This window comes from Rhipicephalus microplus, chromosome 5 (genome assembly GCF_043290135.1).
Source record: "Rhipicephalus microplus isolate Deutch F79 chromosome 5, USDA_Rmic, whole genome shotgun sequence".
In the NCBI taxonomy this organism is placed as follows: domain Eukaryota; kingdom Metazoa; phylum Arthropoda; class Arachnida; order Ixodida; family Ixodidae; genus Rhipicephalus; species Rhipicephalus microplus.
Genome location: NC_134704.1, coordinates 173,899,251 through 173,917,267, shown reverse-complemented (window position 1 = coordinate 173,917,267; position 18,017 = coordinate 173,899,251). Strand labels below are relative to the sequence as shown.

General features: G+C 46.5%; 35 non-coding genes across 35 annotated transcripts; all 35 read left to right on the top strand.

The window, feature by feature from the left end:
• The first annotated feature begins 546 nt into the window (after positions 1–546).
• On the top strand, positions 547–620 carry TRNAT-AGU (transfer RNA threonine (anticodon AGU)). Its single transcript has one exon. It is a non-coding gene; the product is annotated as a tRNA-Thr (tRNA).
• Positions 621–716: 96 nt separating this feature from the next.
• TRNAT-AGU (transfer RNA threonine (anticodon AGU)) lies at positions 717–790 on the top strand. The gene has a single exon. It is a non-coding gene; the product is annotated as a tRNA-Thr (tRNA).
• A 94-nt stretch (positions 791–884) lies between these two features.
• TRNAT-AGU (transfer RNA threonine (anticodon AGU)) lies at positions 885–958 on the top strand. The gene has a single exon. It is a non-coding gene; the product is annotated as a tRNA-Thr (tRNA).
• A 95-nt stretch (positions 959–1,053) lies between these two features.
• TRNAT-AGU (transfer RNA threonine (anticodon AGU)) lies at positions 1,054–1,127 on the top strand. Its single transcript has one exon. It is a non-coding gene; the product is annotated as a tRNA-Thr (tRNA).
• Positions 1,128–1,223: 96 nt separating this feature from the next.
• TRNAT-AGU (transfer RNA threonine (anticodon AGU)) lies at positions 1,224–1,297 on the top strand. Its single transcript has one exon. It is a non-coding gene; the product is annotated as a tRNA-Thr (tRNA).
• A 264-nt stretch (positions 1,298–1,561) lies between these two features.
• TRNAT-AGU (transfer RNA threonine (anticodon AGU)) lies at positions 1,562–1,635 on the top strand. The gene has a single exon. It is a non-coding gene; the product is annotated as a tRNA-Thr (tRNA).
• A 263-nt stretch (positions 1,636–1,898) lies between these two features.
• Positions 1,899–1,972, top strand: TRNAT-AGU (transfer RNA threonine (anticodon AGU)). Its single transcript has one exon. It is a non-coding gene; the product is annotated as a tRNA-Thr (tRNA).
• Positions 1,973–2,236: 264 nt separating this feature from the next.
• TRNAT-AGU (transfer RNA threonine (anticodon AGU)) lies at positions 2,237–2,310 on the top strand. Its single transcript has one exon. It is a non-coding gene; the product is annotated as a tRNA-Thr (tRNA).
• Positions 2,311–2,406: 96 nt separating this feature from the next.
• Positions 2,407–2,480, top strand: TRNAT-AGU (transfer RNA threonine (anticodon AGU)). Its single transcript has one exon. It is a non-coding gene; the product is annotated as a tRNA-Thr (tRNA).
• Positions 2,481–2,573: 93 nt separating this feature from the next.
• TRNAT-AGU (transfer RNA threonine (anticodon AGU)) lies at positions 2,574–2,647 on the top strand. Its single transcript has one exon. It is a non-coding gene; the product is annotated as a tRNA-Thr (tRNA).
• Positions 2,648–3,588: 941 nt separating this feature from the next.
• TRNAT-AGU (transfer RNA threonine (anticodon AGU)) lies at positions 3,589–3,662 on the top strand. Its single transcript has one exon. It is a non-coding gene; the product is annotated as a tRNA-Thr (tRNA).
• A 96-nt stretch (positions 3,663–3,758) lies between these two features.
• On the top strand, positions 3,759–3,832 carry TRNAT-AGU (transfer RNA threonine (anticodon AGU)). Its single transcript has one exon. It is a non-coding gene; the product is annotated as a tRNA-Thr (tRNA).
• Positions 3,833–3,926: 94 nt separating this feature from the next.
• On the top strand, positions 3,927–4,000 carry TRNAT-AGU (transfer RNA threonine (anticodon AGU)). The gene has a single exon. It is a non-coding gene; the product is annotated as a tRNA-Thr (tRNA).
• Positions 4,001–6,133: 2,133 nt separating this feature from the next.
• On the top strand, positions 6,134–6,207 carry TRNAT-AGU (transfer RNA threonine (anticodon AGU)). The gene has a single exon. It is a non-coding gene; the product is annotated as a tRNA-Thr (tRNA).
• A 770-nt stretch (positions 6,208–6,977) lies between these two features.
• TRNAT-AGU (transfer RNA threonine (anticodon AGU)) lies at positions 6,978–7,051 on the top strand. Its single transcript has one exon. It is a non-coding gene; the product is annotated as a tRNA-Thr (tRNA).
• A 431-nt stretch (positions 7,052–7,482) lies between these two features.
• Positions 7,483–7,556, top strand: TRNAT-AGU (transfer RNA threonine (anticodon AGU)). The gene has a single exon. It is a non-coding gene; the product is annotated as a tRNA-Thr (tRNA).
• Positions 7,557–7,651: 95 nt separating this feature from the next.
• TRNAT-AGU (transfer RNA threonine (anticodon AGU)) lies at positions 7,652–7,725 on the top strand. The gene has a single exon. It is a non-coding gene; the product is annotated as a tRNA-Thr (tRNA).
• Positions 7,726–7,989: 264 nt separating this feature from the next.
• TRNAT-AGU (transfer RNA threonine (anticodon AGU)) lies at positions 7,990–8,063 on the top strand. The gene has a single exon. It is a non-coding gene; the product is annotated as a tRNA-Thr (tRNA).
• A 940-nt stretch (positions 8,064–9,003) lies between these two features.
• On the top strand, positions 9,004–9,077 carry TRNAT-AGU (transfer RNA threonine (anticodon AGU)). The gene has a single exon. It is a non-coding gene; the product is annotated as a tRNA-Thr (tRNA).
• Positions 9,078–9,340: 263 nt separating this feature from the next.
• Positions 9,341–9,414, top strand: TRNAT-AGU (transfer RNA threonine (anticodon AGU)). Its single transcript has one exon. It is a non-coding gene; the product is annotated as a tRNA-Thr (tRNA).
• A 268-nt stretch (positions 9,415–9,682) lies between these two features.
• TRNAT-AGU (transfer RNA threonine (anticodon AGU)) lies at positions 9,683–9,756 on the top strand. Its single transcript has one exon. It is a non-coding gene; the product is annotated as a tRNA-Thr (tRNA).
• Positions 9,757–9,852: 96 nt separating this feature from the next.
• On the top strand, positions 9,853–9,926 carry TRNAT-AGU (transfer RNA threonine (anticodon AGU)). The gene has a single exon. It is a non-coding gene; the product is annotated as a tRNA-Thr (tRNA).
• Positions 9,927–10,019: 93 nt separating this feature from the next.
• TRNAT-AGU (transfer RNA threonine (anticodon AGU)) lies at positions 10,020–10,093 on the top strand. The gene has a single exon. It is a non-coding gene; the product is annotated as a tRNA-Thr (tRNA).
• Positions 10,094–11,034: 941 nt separating this feature from the next.
• Positions 11,035–11,108, top strand: TRNAT-AGU (transfer RNA threonine (anticodon AGU)). Its single transcript has one exon. It is a non-coding gene; the product is annotated as a tRNA-Thr (tRNA).
• A 96-nt stretch (positions 11,109–11,204) lies between these two features.
• TRNAT-AGU (transfer RNA threonine (anticodon AGU)) lies at positions 11,205–11,278 on the top strand. Its single transcript has one exon. It is a non-coding gene; the product is annotated as a tRNA-Thr (tRNA).
• Positions 11,279–11,372: 94 nt separating this feature from the next.
• Positions 11,373–11,446, top strand: TRNAT-AGU (transfer RNA threonine (anticodon AGU)). The gene has a single exon. It is a non-coding gene; the product is annotated as a tRNA-Thr (tRNA).
• Positions 11,447–13,578: 2,132 nt separating this feature from the next.
• On the top strand, positions 13,579–13,652 carry TRNAT-AGU (transfer RNA threonine (anticodon AGU)). Its single transcript has one exon. It is a non-coding gene; the product is annotated as a tRNA-Thr (tRNA).
• Positions 13,653–14,422: 770 nt separating this feature from the next.
• Positions 14,423–14,496, top strand: TRNAT-AGU (transfer RNA threonine (anticodon AGU)). The gene has a single exon. It is a non-coding gene; the product is annotated as a tRNA-Thr (tRNA).
• Positions 14,497–14,927: 431 nt separating this feature from the next.
• TRNAT-AGU (transfer RNA threonine (anticodon AGU)) lies at positions 14,928–15,001 on the top strand. Its single transcript has one exon. It is a non-coding gene; the product is annotated as a tRNA-Thr (tRNA).
• A 95-nt stretch (positions 15,002–15,096) lies between these two features.
• On the top strand, positions 15,097–15,170 carry TRNAT-AGU (transfer RNA threonine (anticodon AGU)). The gene has a single exon. It is a non-coding gene; the product is annotated as a tRNA-Thr (tRNA).
• A 264-nt stretch (positions 15,171–15,434) lies between these two features.
• On the top strand, positions 15,435–15,508 carry TRNAT-AGU (transfer RNA threonine (anticodon AGU)). The gene has a single exon. It is a non-coding gene; the product is annotated as a tRNA-Thr (tRNA).
• A 770-nt stretch (positions 15,509–16,278) lies between these two features.
• Positions 16,279–16,352, top strand: TRNAT-AGU (transfer RNA threonine (anticodon AGU)). Its single transcript has one exon. It is a non-coding gene; the product is annotated as a tRNA-Thr (tRNA).
• Positions 16,353–16,615: 263 nt separating this feature from the next.
• TRNAT-AGU (transfer RNA threonine (anticodon AGU)) lies at positions 16,616–16,689 on the top strand. Its single transcript has one exon. It is a non-coding gene; the product is annotated as a tRNA-Thr (tRNA).
• Positions 16,690–16,953: 264 nt separating this feature from the next.
• TRNAT-AGU (transfer RNA threonine (anticodon AGU)) lies at positions 16,954–17,027 on the top strand. Its single transcript has one exon. It is a non-coding gene; the product is annotated as a tRNA-Thr (tRNA).
• A 95-nt stretch (positions 17,028–17,122) lies between these two features.
• Positions 17,123–17,196, top strand: TRNAT-AGU (transfer RNA threonine (anticodon AGU)). The gene has a single exon. It is a non-coding gene; the product is annotated as a tRNA-Thr (tRNA).
• Positions 17,197–18,017: the final 821 nt, after the last annotated feature.

The window sequence follows — 18,017 nt, the reverse complement described above, 5'->3', positions numbered from 1 at the left end:
TACTTCTGATGGTGTCACTGCCTGAACAAGATGCTGCGCAGGCGCCGTGGCTTAGTTAGTCAAAGCGCCTGTCTAGTAAAAAGGAGATCGTGAGTTCGAATCTCACCGGTGCCTCGGGAGTCAAGACTAACGTCTCTCTAGTTTTTTGTTTTCGAACATTCATGACTTCTTTGCGCAAACACGTACATGGACACAAGGAAAAGAGGCAAACAACACGGGCGCCCGTGTTGTTTGCCTCTTTTCCTTGTGTCCGTGTACGTGTTTGCGCAAAGAAGTTATGATCGAGTACGAACTCGCCCAACTTTCAGTACTTTTGTTTTCGAAGTTTAGTTCGAAATACTTCTGATGGTGTCACTGCCTGAACAAGACGCTGCGCACGCGCCGTGGCTTATTTGGTTCAAGCGCCTGTCTAGTAAACCGGAATTCGTGAGTTCGAATTTCACCGGTGCCTTGAGAGTCAAGACAAATGGCTCTCTAGTTTTTTGTTTTCGAAGTTTACTTCGAAACACTTCTGATGGTGTCACTGCCTGAACAAGACGCTGCGCAGGCGCCGTGGCTTAGTTGGTTAAAGCGCCTGTCTAGTAAACAGGAGATCGTGAGTTCGAATATCACCGGTGCCTCGAGAGTCAAGACAAACGTCTCTCTACTTTTTTTGTTTTCGAAGTTTAGTTCGAAATAGTTCTGATGGTGTCACTGCCTGAACAAGACGCTGCGTAGGCGCCGTGGCTTAGTTGGTTAAAGCGCCTGTCTAGTAAACAGGAGATCATGAGTTCGAATCTCACCGGTGCCTCGAGAGTCAAGACAAACGTCTCTCTAGTTTGTTGTTTTCGAAGTTTAGTTCGAAATACTTCTGATGGTGTCACTGCTGAACAAGACGCTGCGCAGGCGCCGTGGCTTAGTTAGTTAAAGCGCCTGTCTAGTAAACAGGAGATCGTGAGTTCGAATCTCACCGGTGCCTCGGGAGTCAAGACTAACGTCTCTCTAGTTTTTTGTTTTCGAAGTTTAGTTCGAAATACTTCTGATGGTGTCACTGCCTGAACAAGACGCTGCGCAGGTGCCGTGGCTTAGTTAGTTAAAGCGCCTGTCTAGTAAACAGGAGATCGTGAGTTCGAATCTCACCGGTGCCTCGAGAGCCAAGACAAACGTCTCTCTAGTTTTTTTGTTTTCGAAGTATAGTTCGAAATACCTCAGATGGTGTCACTGCCTGAACAAGACGCTGCGCAGGTGCCGTGGCTTAGTTAGTTAAAGCGCCTGTCTAGTAAACAGGAGATCGTGAGTTCGAATCTCACCGGTGCCTCGGGAGTCAAGACTAACGTCTCTCTAGTTTTTTGTTTTCGAAGTTTAGTTCGAAATACTTCTGATGGTGTCACTGCCTGAACAAGACGCTGCACATGTGCCGTGGCTTAGTTGGTTAAAGCGCCTTTCTAGTAAACAGGAGATCATGAGTTCGAATCTCACCGGTGCCTCGAGAGTCAAGACAAACATCTCTCTAGCTTTTTGTTTTCGAAGTTTACTTCGAAACACTTCTGATGGTGTCACTGCCTGAACAAGACGCTGCGCAGGCGCCGTGGCTTAGTTAGTTAAAGCGCCTGTCTAGTAAACAGGAGATCGTGAGTTCGAATCTCACCGGTGCCTCGGGAGTCAAGACTAACGTCTCTCTATTTTTTTGTTTTCGAACATTCATGACTTCTTTGCGCAAACACGTACACGGACACAAGGAAAAGAGGCAAACAACACGGGCGCCCGTGTTGTTTGCCTCTTTTCCTTGTGTCCGTGTACGTGTTTGCGCAAAGAAGTCATGATCGAGTACGAACTCGCCCAACTTTTAGTACTTTTGTTTTCGAAGTTTAGTTCGAAATACTTCTGATGGTGTCACTGCCTGAACAAGACGCTGCGCAGGCGCCGTGGCTTAGTTGGTTAAAGCGCCTGTCTAGTAAACAGAAGGTTATGAGTTCGAATCTCACCGGTGCCTCGAGAGTCAAGACTGACGTCTCTCTATTTTTTTTGTTTTCGAAGTTTAGTTAGAAATACTTCTGATGGTGTCACTGCCTGAACAAAACGCTGCGCAGGCGCTGTGGCTTAGTTAAAGCGCCTTTCTAGTAAACAGGAGATCGTGAGTTCGAATCTCACCGGTGCCTCGAGAGTCAAGACTAACGTCTCTCTAGTTTTTTTTTGTTTTCGAAGTTTAGTTAGAAATAATTCTTATGGTGTCACTGCCTGAACAAGACGCTGCGCAGGCGCCGTGGCTTAGTTGGTTAAAGCGCCTGTCTAGTAAACAGGAGATCGTGAGTTCGAATATCACCGGTGCCTCGAGAGTCAAGACAAACGTCTCTCTAGTTTTTTTGTTTTCTAAGTATAGTTCGAAATACTTCAGATGGTGTCACTGCCTGAACAAGACGCTGCGCAGGCGCCGTGGCTTAGTTAGTTAAAGCGCTTGTCTAGTAAACAGGAGATCGTGAGTTCGAATCTCACCGGTGCCTCGGGAGTCAAGACTAACATCTCTAGTTTTTTGTTTTCGAAGTTTAGTTCGAAATACTTCTGATGGTGTCACTGCCTGAACAAGACGCTGCACAGGTGCCGTGGCTTAGTTGGTTAAAGCGCCTGTCTAGTAAACAGGAGATCGTGAGTTCAAATCTCACCGGTGCCTCGAGAGTCAAGACAAACGTCTCTCTAGCTTTTTGTTTTCGAAGTTTAGTTCGAAATACTTTGATGGTGTCACTGTCTGAACAACAGGCTGCGCAGGCGCCGTGGCTTAGTTGGTTAAACTGCCTGTCTAGTAAATAGAAGATTATGAGTTCGAATCTCACCGGTGCCTCGAGAGTCAAGACTAACGTCTCTCTAGTTTTTTTTTGTTTTCGAAGTTTAGTTAGAAATACTTCTGATGGTGTTACTGCCTGAACAAGACGCTGCGTAGGCGCCGTGGCTTAGTTGGTTAAAGCGCCTGTCTAGTAAACAGGAGATCATGAGTTCGAATCTCACCGGTGCATCGAGAGTCAAGACAAACGTCTCTCTAGTTTTTTGTTTTCGAAGTTTAGTTCGAAATACTTCTGATGGTGTCACTGCCTGAACAAGACGCTGCGCAGGCGCCGTGGCTTAGTTAGTCAAAGCGCCTGTCTAGTAAAAAGGAGATCGTGAGTTCGAATCTCACCGGTGCCTCGGGAGTCAAGACTAACGTCTCTCTAGTTTTTTGTTTTCGAACATTGATGACTTCTTTGCGCAAACACGTACATGGACACAAGGAAAAGAGGCAAACAACACGGGCGCCCGTGTTGTTTGCCTCTTTTCCTTGTGTCCGTGTACGTGTTTGCGCAAAGAAGTTATGATCGAGTACGAACTCGCCCAACTTTCAGTACTTTTGTTTTCGAAGTTTAGTTCGAAATACTTCTGATGGTGTCACTGCCTGAACAAGACGCTGCGCAGGCGCCGTGGCTTATTTGGTTCAAGCGCCTGTCTAGTAAACCGGAATTCGTGAGTTCGAATTTCACCGGTGCCTTGAGAGTCAAGACAAACGGCTCTCTAGTTTTTTGTTTTCGAAGTTTACTTCGAAACACTTCTGATGGTGTCACTGCCTGAACAAGACGCTGCGCAGGCGCCGTGGCTTAGTTGGTTAAAGCGCCTGTCTAGTAAACAGGAGATCGTGAGTTCGAATATCACCGGTGCCTCGAGAGTCAAGACAAACGTCTCTCTACTTTTTTTGTTTTCGAAGTTTAGTTCGAAATAGTTCTGATGGTGTCACTGCCTGAACAAGACGCTGCGTAGGCGCCGTGGCTTAGTTGGTTAAAGCGCCTGTCTAGTAAACAGGAGATCATGAGTTCGAATCTCACCGGTGCCTCGAGAGTCAAGACAAACGTCTCTCTAGTTTGTTGTTTTCGAAGTTTAGTTCGAAATACTTCTGATGGTGTCACTGCTGAACAAGACGCTGCGCAGGCGCCGTGGCTTAGTTAGTTAAAGCGCCTGTCTAGTAAACAGGAGATCGTGAGTTCGAATCTCACCGGTGCCTCGGGAGTCAAGACTAACGTCTCTCTATTTTTTTTGTTTTCGAACATTCATGACTTCTTTGCGCAAACACGTACACGGACACAAGGAAAAGAGGCAAACAACACGGGCGCCCGTGTTGTTTGCCTCTTTTCCTTGTGTCCGTGTACGTGTTTGCGCAAAGAAGTCATGATCGAGTACGAACTCGCCCAACTTTCAGTACTTTTGTTTTCGAAGTTTAGTTCGAAATACTTCTGATGGTGTCACTGCCTGAACAAGATGCTGCGCAGGCGCCATGGCTTATTTGGTTAAAGCGCCTGTCTAGTAAACCGGAGATCGTGAGTTCGAATCTCACCAGTGCCTCGAGAGTCAAGACAAACGTCTCTCTAGTTTTTTTGTTTTCGAAGTTTAGTTCGAAATACTTCTGATGGTGTCACTGCCTGAACAAGACGCTGCACATGTACCGTGGCTTAGTTGGTTAAAGCGCCTTTCTAGTAAACAGGAGATCATGAGTTCGAATCTCACCGGTGCCTCGAGAGACAAGACTAACGTCTCTCTAGTTTTTTTTTTGTTTTCGAAGTTTAGTTAGAAATACTTCTGATGGTGTCACTGCCTGAACAACAGGCTGCGCAGGCGCCGTGGCTTAGTTGGTTAAAGCGCCTGTCTAGTAAACAGAAAATTGTGAGTTCGAATCTCACCGGTGCCTCGAGAGTCAAGACTAACGTCTCTCTAGTTTTTTTTGTTTTCGAAGTTTAGTTAGAAATACTTCTGATGGTGTCACTGCCTGAACAAAACGCTGCGCAGGCGCTGTGGCTTAGTTAGTTAAAGCGCCTTTCTAGTAAACAGGAGATCGTGAGTTCGAATCTCACCGGTGCCTCGAGAGTCAAGACTACCGTCTCTCTAGTTTTTTGTTTTCGAAGTATAGTTCGAAATACTTCATATGGTGTCTGACTGAACAAGGCGCTGCGCAGGCGCCATGGCTTAGTTAGTTAAAGCGCCTGTCTAGTAAACAGGAGATCGTGAGTTCGAATTTCACCGGTGCCTCGAGAGTCAAGAGGAACGGCTCTCTAGTTTTTTGTTTTCGAAGTTTACTTTGAAACACTTCTGATGGTGTCACTGCCTGAACAAGACGCTGCACATGTACCGTGGCTTAGTTGGTTAAAGCGCCTTTCTAGTAAACAGGAGATCATGAGTTCGAATCTCACCGGTGCCTCGAGAGTCAAGACAAACATCTCTCTAGCTTTTTGTTTTCGAAGTTTAGTTCGAAATACTTCTGATGGTGTCACTGCCTGAACAACAGGCTGCGCAGGCGCCGTGGCTTAGTTGGTTAAAGCGCCTGTCTAGTAAACAGAAGGTTATGAGTTCGAATCTCACCGGTGCTTTGAGAGTCAAGACTGACGTCTCTCTAGTTTTTTTTGTTTTCGAAGCTTAGTTAGAAATACTTCTGATGGTGTCACTGCCTGAACAAAACGCTGCGCAGGCGCTGTGGCTTAGTTAGTTAAAGCGCCTTTCTAGTAAACAGGAGATCGTGAGTTCGAATCTCACCGGTGCCTCGAGAGTCAAGACTAACGTCTCTCTAGTTTTTTTTTGTTTTCGAAGTTTAGTTAGAAATACTTCTGATGGTGTCACTGCCTGAACAACAGGCTGCGCAGGCGCCGTGGCTTAGTTGGTTAAAGCGCCTGTCTAGTAAACAGAAAATTATGAGTTCGAATCTCACCGGTGCCTCGAGAGTCAAGACTAACGTCTCTCTAGTTTTTTTTGTTTTCGAAGTTTAGTTAGAAATACTTCTGATGGTGTCACTGCCTGAACAAAACGCTGCGCAGGCGCTGTGGCTTAGTTAGTTAAAGCGCCTTTCTAGTAAACAGGAGATCGTGAGTTCGAATCTCACCGGTGCCTCGAGAGTCAAGACTACCGTCTCTCTAGTTTTTTGTTTTCGAAGTATAGTTCGAAATACTTCATATGGTGTCTGACTGAACAAGGCGCTGCGCAGGCGCCATGGCTTAGTTAGTTAAAGCGCCTGTCTAGTAAACAGGAGATCGTGAGTTCGAATTTCACCGGTGCCTCGAGAGTCAAGAGGAACGGCTCTCTAGTTTTTTGTTTTCGAAGTTTACTTTGAAACACTTCTGATGGTGTCACTGCCTGAACAAGACGCTGCGCAGGCGCCGTGGCTTAGTTGGTTAAAGCGCCTGTCTAGTAAACAGGAGATCGTGAGTTCGAATCTCACCGGTGCCTCGGGAGTCAAGACTAACGTCTCTCTAGTTTTTTGTTTTCGAACATTCATGACTTCTTTGCGCAAACACGTACACGGACACAAGAAAAAGAGGCAAACAACACGGGCGCCCGTGTTGTTTGCCTCTTTTCTTTGTGTCCGTGTACGTGTTTGCGCAAAGAAGTCATGATCGAGTACGAACTCGCCAAACTTTCAGTACTTTTGTTTTCGAAGTTTAGTTCGAAATACTTCTGATGGTGTCACTGCCTGAACAAGACGCTGCGCAGGCGCCGTGGCTTATTTGGTTCAAGCGCCTGTCTAGTAAACCGGAGATCGTGAGTTCGAATTTCACCGGTGCCTCGAGAGTCAAGACAAACGGCTCTCTAGTTTTTTGTTTTCGAAGTTTACTTCGAAACACTTCTGACGGTGTCACTGCCTGAACAAGACGCTGCGCAGGCGCCGTGGCTTTGTTGGTTAAAGCGCCTGTCTAGTAAACAGGAGATCGTGAGTTCGAATATCACCGGTGCCTCGAGAGTCAAGACAAACGTCTCTCTACTTGTTTGTTTTCGAAGTTTAGTTCGAAATACTTCTGATGGTGTCACTGCCTGAACAAAACGCTGAGTAGGCGCCGTGGCTTAGTTGGTTAAAGCGCCTGTCTAGTAAACAGGAGATCATGAGTTCGAATCTCACCGGTTCCTCGAGAGTCAAGACAAACGGCTCTCTAGTTTTTTGTTTTCGAAGTTTACTTCGAAACACTTCTGATGGTGTCACTGCCTGAACAAGACGCTGCGCAGGCGCCGTGGCTTAGTTGGTTAAAGCGCCTGTCTAGTAAACAGGAGATCGTGAGTTCGAATTTCACCGGTGCCTCGGGAGTCAAGACTAACGCCTCTCTAGTTTTTTGTTTTCGAAGTTTAGTTCGAAATACTTCTGATGGTGTCACTGCTGAACAAGACGCTGCGCAGGCGCCGTGGCTTAGTTAGTTAATGCGCCTGTCTAGTAAACAGGAGATCGTGAGTTTGAATCTCACCGGTGCCTCGGGAGTCAAGACTAACGTCTCTCTATTTTTTTGTTTTCGAACATTCATGACTTCTTTGCGCAAACACGTACACGGACACAAGGAAAAGAGGCAAACAACACGGGCGCCCGTGTTGTTTGCCTCTTTTCCTTGTGTCCGTGTACGTGTTTGCGCAAAGAAGTCATGATCGAGTACGAACTCGCCCAACTTTCAGTACTTTTGTTTTCGAAGTTTAGTTCGAAATACTTCTGATGGTGTCACTGCCTGAACAAGACGCTGCGAAGGCGCCGTGGCTTAGTTAGTTAAAGCGCCTGTCTAGTAAACAGGAGATCGTGAGTTCGAATCTCACCGGTGCCTCGGGAGTCAAGACTGAGGTCTCTCCAGTTTTTTGTTTTCGAAGTTTAGTTCGAAATACTTCTGATGGTGTCACTGCCTGAACAAGACGTTGCACAGGTGCCGTGGCTTAGTTGGTTAAAGCGCCTGTCTAGTAAACAGGAGATCATGAGTTCGAATCTCACCGGTGCCTCGAGAGTCAAGACAAACATCTCTCTAGCTTTTTGTTTTCGAAGTTTAGTTCGAAATACTTCTGATGGTGTCACTGCCTGAACAACAGGCTGCGCAGGCGCCGTGGCTTAGTTGGTTAAAGCGCCTGTCTAGTAAACGGAAGATTATGAGTTCGAATCTCACCGGTGCCTCGAGAGTCAAGACAAACGTCTCTCCACTTTTTTGTTTTCGAAGTCTAGTTCGAAATACTTGTGATGGTGTCACTGTCTGAACAAGACGCTGCGTAGGCGCCGTGGCTTAGTTGGTTAAAGCGTCTGTCTAGTAAACAGGAGATCATGAGTTCGAATCTCACCGGTGCCTCGGGAGTCAAGACTAACGTCTCTCTAGTTTTTTTGTTTTCGAACATTCATGACTTCTTTGCGCAAAAACGTACACGGACACAAGGAAAAGAGGCAAACAACACGGGCGCCCGTGTTGTTTGCCTCTTTTCCTTGTGTCCGTGTACGTGTTTGCGCAAAGAAGTCATGATCGAGTACGAACTCGCCCAACTTTCAGTACTTTTGTTTTCGAAGTTTAGTTCGAAATACTTCTGATGGTGTCACTGCCTGAACAAGACGCTGCGCAGGCGCCGTGGCTTATTTGGTTCAAGCGCCTGTCTAGTAAACCGGAGATCGTGAGTTCGAATTTCACCGGTGCCTCGAGAGTCAAGACAAACGGCTCTCTAGTTTTTTGTTTTCGAAGTTTACTTCGAAACCCTTCTGATGGTGTCACTGCCTGAACAAGACGCTGCGCAGGTGCCGTGGCTTTGTTGGTTAAAGCGCCTGTCTAGTAAACAGGAGATCGTGAGTTCGAATATCACCGGTGCCTCGAGAGTCAAGACAAACATCTCTCTAGCTTTTTGTTTTCGAAGTTTAGTTCGAAATACTTCTGATGGTGTCACTGCCTGAACAACAGGCTGCGCAGGCGCCGTGGCTTAGTTGGTTAAAGCGCCTGTCTAGTAAACGGAAGATTATGAGTTCGAATCTCACCGGTGCCTCGAGAGTCAAGACAAACGTCTCTCTAGTTTTTTGTTTTCGAAATTTAGTTCGAAATACTTCTGATGGTGTCACTGCCTGAACAAGACGCTGCACATGTGCCGTGGCTTAGTTGGTTAAAGCGCCTTTCTAGTAAACAGGAGATCATGAGTTCGAATCTCACCGGTGCCTCGAGAGTCAAGACAAACATCTCTCTAGCTTTTTGTTTTCGAAGTTTACTTCGAAACACTTCTGATGGTGTCACTGCCTGAACAAGACGCTGCGCAGGCGCCGTGGCTTAGTTAGTTAAAGCGCCTGTCTAGTAAACAGGAGATCGTGAGTTCGAATCTCACCGGTGCCTCGGGAGTCAAGACTAACGTCTCTCTATTTTTTTGTTTTCGAACATTCATGACTTCTTTGCGCAAACACGTACACGGACACAAGGAAAAGAGGCAAACAACACGGGCGCCCGTGTTGTTTGCCTCTTTTCCTTGTGTCCGTGTACGTGTTTGCGCAAAGAAGTCATGATCGAGTACGAACTCGCCCAACTTTTAGTACTTTTGTTTTCGAAGTTTAGTTCGAAATACTTCTGATGGTGTCACTGCCTGAACAAGACGCTGCGCAGGCGCCGTGGCTTAGTTGGTTAAAGCGCCTGTCTAGTAAACAGAAGGTTATGAGTTCGAATCTCACCGGTGCCTCGAGAGTCAAGACTGACGTCTCTCTATTTTTTTTGTTTTCGAAGTTTAGTTAGAAATACTTCTGATGGTGTCACTGCCTGAACAAAACGCTGCGCAGGCGCTGTGGCTTAGTTAGTTAAAGCGCCTTTCTAGTAAACAGGAGATCGTGAGTTCGAATCTCACCGGTGCCTCGAGAGTCAAGACTAACGTCTCTCTAGTTTTTTTTTGTTTTCGAAGTTTAGTTAGAAATAATTCTTATGGTGTCACTGCCTGAACAAGACGCTGCGCAGGCGCCGTGGCTTAGTTGGTTAAAGCGCCTGTCTAGTAAACAGGAGATCGTGAGTTCGAATATCACCGGTGCCTCGAGAGTCAAGACAAACGTCTCTCTAGTTTTTTTGTTTTCTAAGTATAGTTCGAAATACTTCAGATGGTGTCACTGCCTGAACAAGACGCTGCGCAGGCGCCGTGGCTTAGTTAGTTAAAGCGCTTGTCTAGTAAACAGGAGATCGTGAGTTCGAATCTCACCGGTGCCTCGGGAGTCAAGACTAACATCTCTAGTTTTTTGTTTTCGAAGTTTAGTTCGAAATACTTCTGATGGTGTCACTGCCTGAACAAGACGCTGCACAGGTGCCGTGGCTTAGTTGGTTAAAGCGCCTGTCTAGTAAACAGGAGATCGTGAGTTCAAATCTCACCGGTGCCTCGAGAGTCAAGACAAACGTCTCTCTAGCTTTTTGTTTTCGAAGTTTAGTTCGAAATACTTTGATGGTGTCACTGTCTGAACAACAGGCTGCGCAGGCGCCGTGGCTTAGTTGGTTAAACTGCCTGTCTAGTAAATAGAAGATTATGAGTTCGAATCTCACCGGTGCCTCGAGAGTCAAGACTAACGTCTCTCTAGTTTTTTTTTGTTTTCGAAGTTTAGTTAGAAATACTTCTGATGGTGTTACTGCCTGAACAAGACGCTGCGTAGGCGCCGTGGCTTAGTTGGTTAAAGCGCCTGTCTAGTAAACAGGAGATCATGAGTTCGAATCTCACCGGTGCATCGAGAGTCAAGACAAACGTCTCTCTAGTTTTTTGTTTTCGAAGTTTAGTTCGAAATACTTCTGATGGTGTCACTGCCTGAACAAGACGCTGCGCAGGCGCCGTGGCTTAGTTAGTCAAAGCGCCTGTCTAGTAAAAAGGAGATCGTGAGTTCGAATCTCACCGGTGCCTCGGGAGTCAAGACTAACGTCTCTCTAGTTTTTTGTTTTCGAACATTGATGACTTCTTTGCGCAAACACGTACATGGACACAAGGAAAAGAGGCAAACAACACGGGCGCCCGTGTTGTTTGCCTCTTTTCCTTGTGTCCGTGTACGTGTTTGCGCAAAGAAGTTATGATCGAGTACGAACTCGCCCAACTTTCAGTACTTTTGTTTTCGAAGTTTAGTTCGAAATACTTCTGATGGTGTCACTGCCTGAACAAGACGCTGCGCAGGCGCCGTGGCTTATTTGGTTCAAGCGCCTGTCTAGTAAACCGGAATTCGTGAGTTCGAATTTCACCGGTGCCTTGAGAGTCAAGACAAACGGCTCTCTAGTTTTTTGTTTTCGAAGTTTACTTCGAAACACTTCTGATGGTGTCACTGCCTGAACAAGACGCTGCGCAGGCGCCGTGGCTTAGTTGGTTAAAGCGCCTGTCTAGTAAACAGGAGATCGTGAGTTCGAATATCACCGGTGCCTCGAGAGTCAAGACAAACGTCTCTCTACTTTTTTTGTTTTCGAAGTTTAGTTCGAAATAGTTCTGATGGTGTCACTGCCTGAACAAGACGCTGCGTAGGCGCCGTGGCTTAGTTGGTTAAAGCGCCTGTCTAGTAAACAGGAGATCATGAGTTCGAATCTCACCGGTGCCTCGAGAGTCAAGACAAACGTCTCTCTAGTTTGTTGTTTTCGAAGTTTAGTTCGAAATACTTCTGATGGTGTCACTGCTGAACAAGACGCTGCGCAGGCGCCGTGGCTTAGTTAGTTAAAGCGCCTGTCTAGTAAACAGGAGATCGTGAGTTCGAATCTCACCGGTGCCTCGGGAGTCAAGACTAACGTCTCTCTATTTTTTTGTTTTCGAACATTCATGACTTCTTTGCGCAAACACGTACACGGACACAAGGAAAAGAGGCAAACAACACGGGCGCCCGTGTTGTTTGCCTCTTTTCCTTGTGTCCGTGTACGTGTTTGCGCAAAGAAGTCATGATCGAGTACGAACTCGCCCAACTTTCAGTACTTTTGTTTTCGAAGTTTAGTTCGAAATACTTCTGATGGTGTCACTGCCTGAACAAGATGCTGCGCAGGCGCCATGGCTTATTTGGTTAAAGCGCCTGTCTAGTAAACCGGAGATCGTGAGTTCGAATCTCACCAGTGCCTCGAGAGTCAAGACAAACGTCTCTCTAGTTTTTTTGTTTTCGAAGTTTAGTTCGAAATACTTCTGATGGTGTCACTGCCTGAACAAGACGCTGCACATGTACCGTGGCTTAGTTGGTTAAAGCGCCTTTCTAGTAAACAGGAGATCATGAGTTCGAATCTCACCGGTGCCTCGAGAGACAAGACTAACGTCTCTCTAGTTTTTTTTTTGTTTTCGAAGTTTAGTTAGAAATACTTCTGATGGTGTCACTGCCTGAACAACAGGCTGCGCAGGCGCCGTGGCTTAGTTGGTTAAAGCGCCTGTCTAGTAAACAGAAAATTGTGAGTTCGAATCTCACCGGTGCCTCGAGAGTCAAGACTAACGTCTCTCTAGTTTTTTTTGTTTTCGAAGTTTAGTTAGAAATACTTCTGATGGTGTCACTGCCTGAACAAAACGCTGCGCAGGCGCTGTGGCTTAGTTAGTTAAAGCGCCTTTCTAGTAAACAGGAGATCGTGAGTTCGAATCTCACCGGTGCCTCGAGAGTCAAGACTACCGTCTCTCTAGTTTTTTGTTTTCGAAGTATAGTTCGAAATACTTCATATGGTGTCTGACTGAACAAGGCGCTGCGCAGGCGCCATGGCTTAGTTAGTTAAAGCGCCTGTCTAGTAAACAGGAGATCGTGAGTTCGAATTTCACCGGTGCCTCGAGAGTCAAGAGGAACGGCTCTCTAGTTTTTTGTTTTCGAAGTTTACTTTGAAACACTTCTGATGGTGTCACTGCCTGAACAAGACGCTGCACATGTACCGTGGCTTAGTTGGTTAAAGCGCCTTTCTAGTAAACAGGAGATCATGAGTTCGAATCTCACCGGTGCCTCGAGAGTCAAGACAAACATCTCTCTAGCTTTTTGTTTTCGAAGTTTAGTTCGAAATACTTCTGATGGTGTCACTGCCTGAACAACAGGCTGCGCAGGCGCCGTGGCTTAGTTGGTTAAAGCGCCTGTCTAGTAAACAGAAGGTTATGAGTTCGAATCTCACCGGTGCTTTGAGAGTCAAGACTGACGTCTCTCTAGTTTTTTTTGTTTTCGAAGCTTAGTTAGAAATACTTCTGATGGTGTCACTGCCTGAACAAAACGCTGCGCAGGCGCTGTGGCTTAGTTAGTTAAAGCGCCTTTCTAGTAAACAGGAGATCGTGAGTTCGAATCTCACCGGTGCCTCGAGAGTCAAGACTAACGTCTCTCTAGTTTTTTTTTGTTTTCGAAGTTTAGTTAGAAATACTTCTGATGGTGTCACTGCCTGAACAACAGGCTGCGCAGGCGCCGTGGCTTAGTTGGTTAAAGCGCCTGTCTAGTAAACAGAAAATTATGAGTTCGAATCTCACCGGTGCCTCGAGAGTCAAGACTAACGTCTCTCTAGTTTTTTTTGTTTTCGAAGTTTAGTTAGAAATACTTCTGATGGTGTCACTGCCTGAACAAAACGCTGCGCAGGCGCTGTGGCTTAGTTAGTTAAAGCGCCTTTCTAGTAAACAGGAGATCGTGAGTTCGAATCTCACCGGTGCCTCGAGAGTCAAGACTACCGTCTCTCTAGTTTTTTGTTTTCGAAGTATAGTTCGAAATACTTCATATGGTGTCTGACTGAACAAGGCGCTGCGCAGGCGCCATGGCTTAGTTAGTTAAAGCGCCTGTCTAGTAAACAGGAGATCGTGAGTTCGAATTTCACCGGTGCCTCGAGAGTCAAGAGGAACGGCTCTCTAGTTTTTTGTTTTCGAAGTTTACTTTGAAACACTTCTGATGGTGTCACTGCCTGAACAAGACGCTGCGCAGGCGCCGTGGCTTAGTTGGTTAAAGCGCCTGTCTAGTAAACAGGAGATCGTGAGTTCGAATCTCACCGGTGCCTCGGGAGTCAAGACTAACGTCTCTCTAGTTTTTTGTTTTCGAACATTCATGACTTCTTTGCGCAAACACGTACACGGACACAAGAAAAAGAGGCAAACAACACGGGCGCCCGTGTTGTTTGCCTCTTTTCTTTGTGTCCGTGTACGTGTTCGCGCAAAGAAGTCATGATCGAGTACGAACTCGCCAAACTTTCAGTACTTTTGTTTTCGAAGTTTAGTTCGAAATACTTCTGATGGTGTCACTGCCTGAACAAGACGCTGCGCAGGCGCCGTGGCTTATTTGGTTCAAGCGCCTGTCTAGTAAACCGGAGATCGTGAGTTCGAATTTCACCGGTGCCTCGAGAGTCAAGACAAACGGCTCTCTAGTTTTTTGTTTTCGAAGTTTACTTCGAAACACTTCTGACGGTGTCACTGCCTGAACAAGACGCTGCGCAGGCGCCGTGGCTTTGTTGGTTAAAGCGCCTGTCTAGTAAACAGGAGATCGTGAGTTCGAATATCACCGGTGCCTCGAGAGTCAAGACAAACGTCTCTCTACTTGTTTGTTTTCGAAGTTTAGTTCGAAATACTTCTGATGGTGTCACTGCCTGAACAAAACGCTGAGTAGGCGCCGTGGCTTAGTTGGTTAAAGCGCCTGTCTAGTAAACAGGAGATCATGAGTTCGAATCTCACCGGTTCCTCGAGAGTCAAGACAAACGGCTCTCTAGTTTTTTGTTTTCGAAGTTTACTTCGAAACACTTCTGATGGTGTCACTGCCTGAACAAGACGCTGCGCAGGCGCCGTGGCTTAGTTGGTTAAAGCGCCTGTCTAGTAAACAGGAGATCGTGAGTTCGAATTTCACCGGTGCCTCGGGAGTCAAGACTAACGCCTCTCTAGTTTTTTGTTTTCGAAGTTTAGTTCGAAATACTTCTGATGGTGTCACTGCTGAACAAGACGCTGCGCAGGCGCCGTGGCTTAGTTAGTTAATGCGCCTGTCTAGTAAACAGGAGATCGTGAGTTTGAATCTCACCGGTGCCTCGGGAGTCAAGACTAACGTCTCTCTATTTTTTTGTTTTCGAACATTCATGACTTCTTTGCGCAAACACGTACACGGACACAAGGAAAAGAGGCAAACAACACGGGCGCCCGTGTTGTTTGCCTCTTTTCCTTGTGTCCGTGTACGTGTTTGCGCAAAGAAGTCATGATCGAGTACGAACTCGCCCAACTTTCAGTACTTTTGTTTTCGAAGTTTAGTTCGAAATACTTCTGATGGTGTCACTGCCTGAACAAGACGCTGCGAAGGCGCCGTGGCTTAGTTAGTTAAAGCGCCTGTCTAGTAAACAGGAGATCGTGAGTTCGAATCTCACCGGTGCCTCGGGAGTCAAGACTGAGGTCTCTCCAGTTTTTTGTTTTCGAAGTTTAGTTCGAAATACTTCTGATGGTGTCACTGCCTGAACAAGACGTTGCACAGGTGCCGTGGCTTAGTTGGTTAAAGCGCCTGTCTAGTAAACAGGAGATCATGAGTTCGAATCTCACCGGTGCCTCGAGAGTCAAGACAAACATCTCTCTAGCTTTTTGTTTTCGAAGTTTAGTTCGAAATACTTCTGATGGTGTCACTGCCTGAACAACAGGCTGTGCAGGCGCCGTGGCTTAGTTGGTTAAAGCGCCTGTCTAGTAAACGGAAGATTATGAGTTCGAATCTCACCGGTGCCTCGAGAGTCAAGACAAACGTCTCTCCACTTTTTTGTTTTCGAAGTCTAGTTCGAAATACTTGTGATGGTGTCACTGTCTGAACAAGACGCTGCGTAGGCGCCGTGGCTTAGTTGGTTAAAGCGTCTGTCTAGTAAACAGGAGATCATGAGTTCGAATCTCACCGGTGCCTCGGGAGTCAAGACTAACGTCTCTCTAGTTTTTTTGTTTTCGAACATTCATGACTTCTTTGCGCAAAAACGTACACGGACACAAGGAAAAGAGGCAAACAACACGGGCGCCCGTGTTGTTTGCCTCTTTTCCTTGTGTCCGTGTACGTGTTTGCGCAAAGAAGTCATGATCGAGTACGAACTCGCCCAACTTTCAGTACTTTTGTTTTCGAAGTTTAGTTCGAAATACTTCTGATGGTGTCACTGCCTGAACAAGACGCTGCGCAGGCGCCGTGGCTTATTTGGTTCAAGCGCCTGTCTAGTAAACCGGAGATCGTGAGTTCGAATTTCACCGGTGCCTCGAGAGTCAAGACAAACGGCTCTCTAGTTTTTTGTTTTCGAAGTTTACTTCGAAACCCTTCTGATGGTGTCACTGCCTGAACAAGACGCTGCGCAGGTGCCGTGGCTTTGTTGGTTAAAGCGCCTGTCTAGTAAACAGGAGATCGTGAGTTCGAATATCACCGGTGCCTCGAGAGTCAAGACAAACATCTCTCTAGCTTTTTGTTTTCGAAGTTTAGTTCGAAATACTTCTGATGGTGTCACTGCCTGAACAACAGGCTGCGCAGGCGCCGTGGCTTAGTTGGTTAAAGCGCCTGTCTAGTAAACGGAAGATTATGAGTTCGAATCTCACCGGTGCCTCGAGAGTCAAGACAAACGTCTCTCTAGTTTTTTGTTTTCGAAGTTTAGTTCGAAATACTTCTGATGGTGTCACTGCTGAACAAGACGCTGCGCAGGCGCCGTGGCTTAGTTAGTTAAAGCGCCTGTCTAGTAAACAGGAGATCGTGAGTTCAAATCTCACCGGTGCCTCGGGAGTCAAGACTAACGTCTCTCTATTTTTTTGTTTTCGAACATTCGTGACTTCTTTGCGCAAACACGTACACGGACACAAGGAAAAGAGGCAAACAACACAGGCGCCCGTGTTGTTTGCCTCTTTTCCTTGCGTCCGTGTACGTGTTTGCGCAAAGAAGTCATGATCGAGTACGAACTCGCCCAACTTTCAGTACTTTTGTTTTCGAAGTTTAGTTCGAAATACTTCTGATGGTGTCACTGCCTGAACAAGACGCTGCGCAGGCGCCGTGGCTTAGTTAGTTAAAGCGCCTGTCTAGTAAACAGGAGATCGTGAGTTCGAATCTCACCGGTGCCTCGGTAGTCAAGACTGACGTCTCTCCAGTTTTTTGTTTTCGAAGTTTAGTTCGAAATACTTCTGATGGTGTCACTGCCTGAACAAGACACTGCACAGGTGCCGTGACTTAGTTGGTTAAAGCGCCTGTCTAGTAAACAGGAGATCATGAGTTCGAATCTCACCGGTGCCTCGAGAGTCAAGACAAACATCTCTCTAGCTTTTTGTTTTCGAAGTTTAGTTCGAAATACTTCTGATGGTGTCACTGCCTGAACAAGACGCTGCGCAGGCGCCGTGGCTTAGTTAGTTTAAGCGCCTGTCTAGTAAACAGGAGATCGTGAGTTCGAATCTCACCGGTGCCTCGAGAGTCAAGACAAACGTCTCTCCACTTTTTTGTTTTCGAAGTCTAGTTCGAAATACTTGTGATGGTGTCACTGCCTGAACAAGACGCTGCTTAGGCGCCGTGGCTTAGTTGGTTAAAGCGCCTGTCTAGTAAACAGGAAATCATGAGTTCGAATCTCACCGGTGCCTCGAGAGTCAAGACAAACGTCTCTCTAGTTTTTTGTTTTCGAAGTTTAGTTCGAAATACTTCTGATGGTGTCACTGCCTGAACAAGACGCTGCGCAGGCGCCGTGGCTTAGTTTAAGCGCCTGTCTAGTAAACAGGTGATCGTGAGTTCGAATCTCACCGGTGCCTCGGGAGTCAAGACTAACGTCTCTCTAGTTTTTTGTTTTCGAACATTCATGACTTCTTTGCGCAAAAACGTACACGGACACAAGGAAAAGAGGCAAACAACACGGGCGCCCGTGTTGTTTGCCTCTTTTCCTTTTGTCCGTGTACGTGTTTGCGCAAAGAAGTCATGATCGAGTACGAACTCGCCCAACTTTCAGTACTTTTGTTTTCGAAGTTTAGTTCGAAATACTTCTGATGGTGTCACTGCCTGAACAAGACGCTGCGCAGGCGCCGTGGCTTATTTGGTTCAAGCGCCTGTCTAGTAAACCGGAGATCGTGAGTTCGAATTTCACCGGTGCCTCGAGAGTCAAGACAAACGGCTCTCTAGTTTTTTTGTTTTCGAAGTTTAGTTCGAAATACTTCTAATGGTGTCACTGCTGAACAAGACGCTGCGCAGGCGCCGTGGCTTAGTTAGTTAAAGCGCCTGTCTAGTAAACAGAAGATCGTGAGTTTGAATCTCACCGGTGCCTCGGGAGTCAAGACTAACGTCTCTCTATTTTTTTGTTTTCGAACATTCATGACTTCTTTGCGCAAACACGTACACGGACACAAGGAAAAGAGGCAAACAACACGGGCGCCCGTGTTGTTTGCCTCTTTTCCTTGTGTCCGTGTACGTGTTT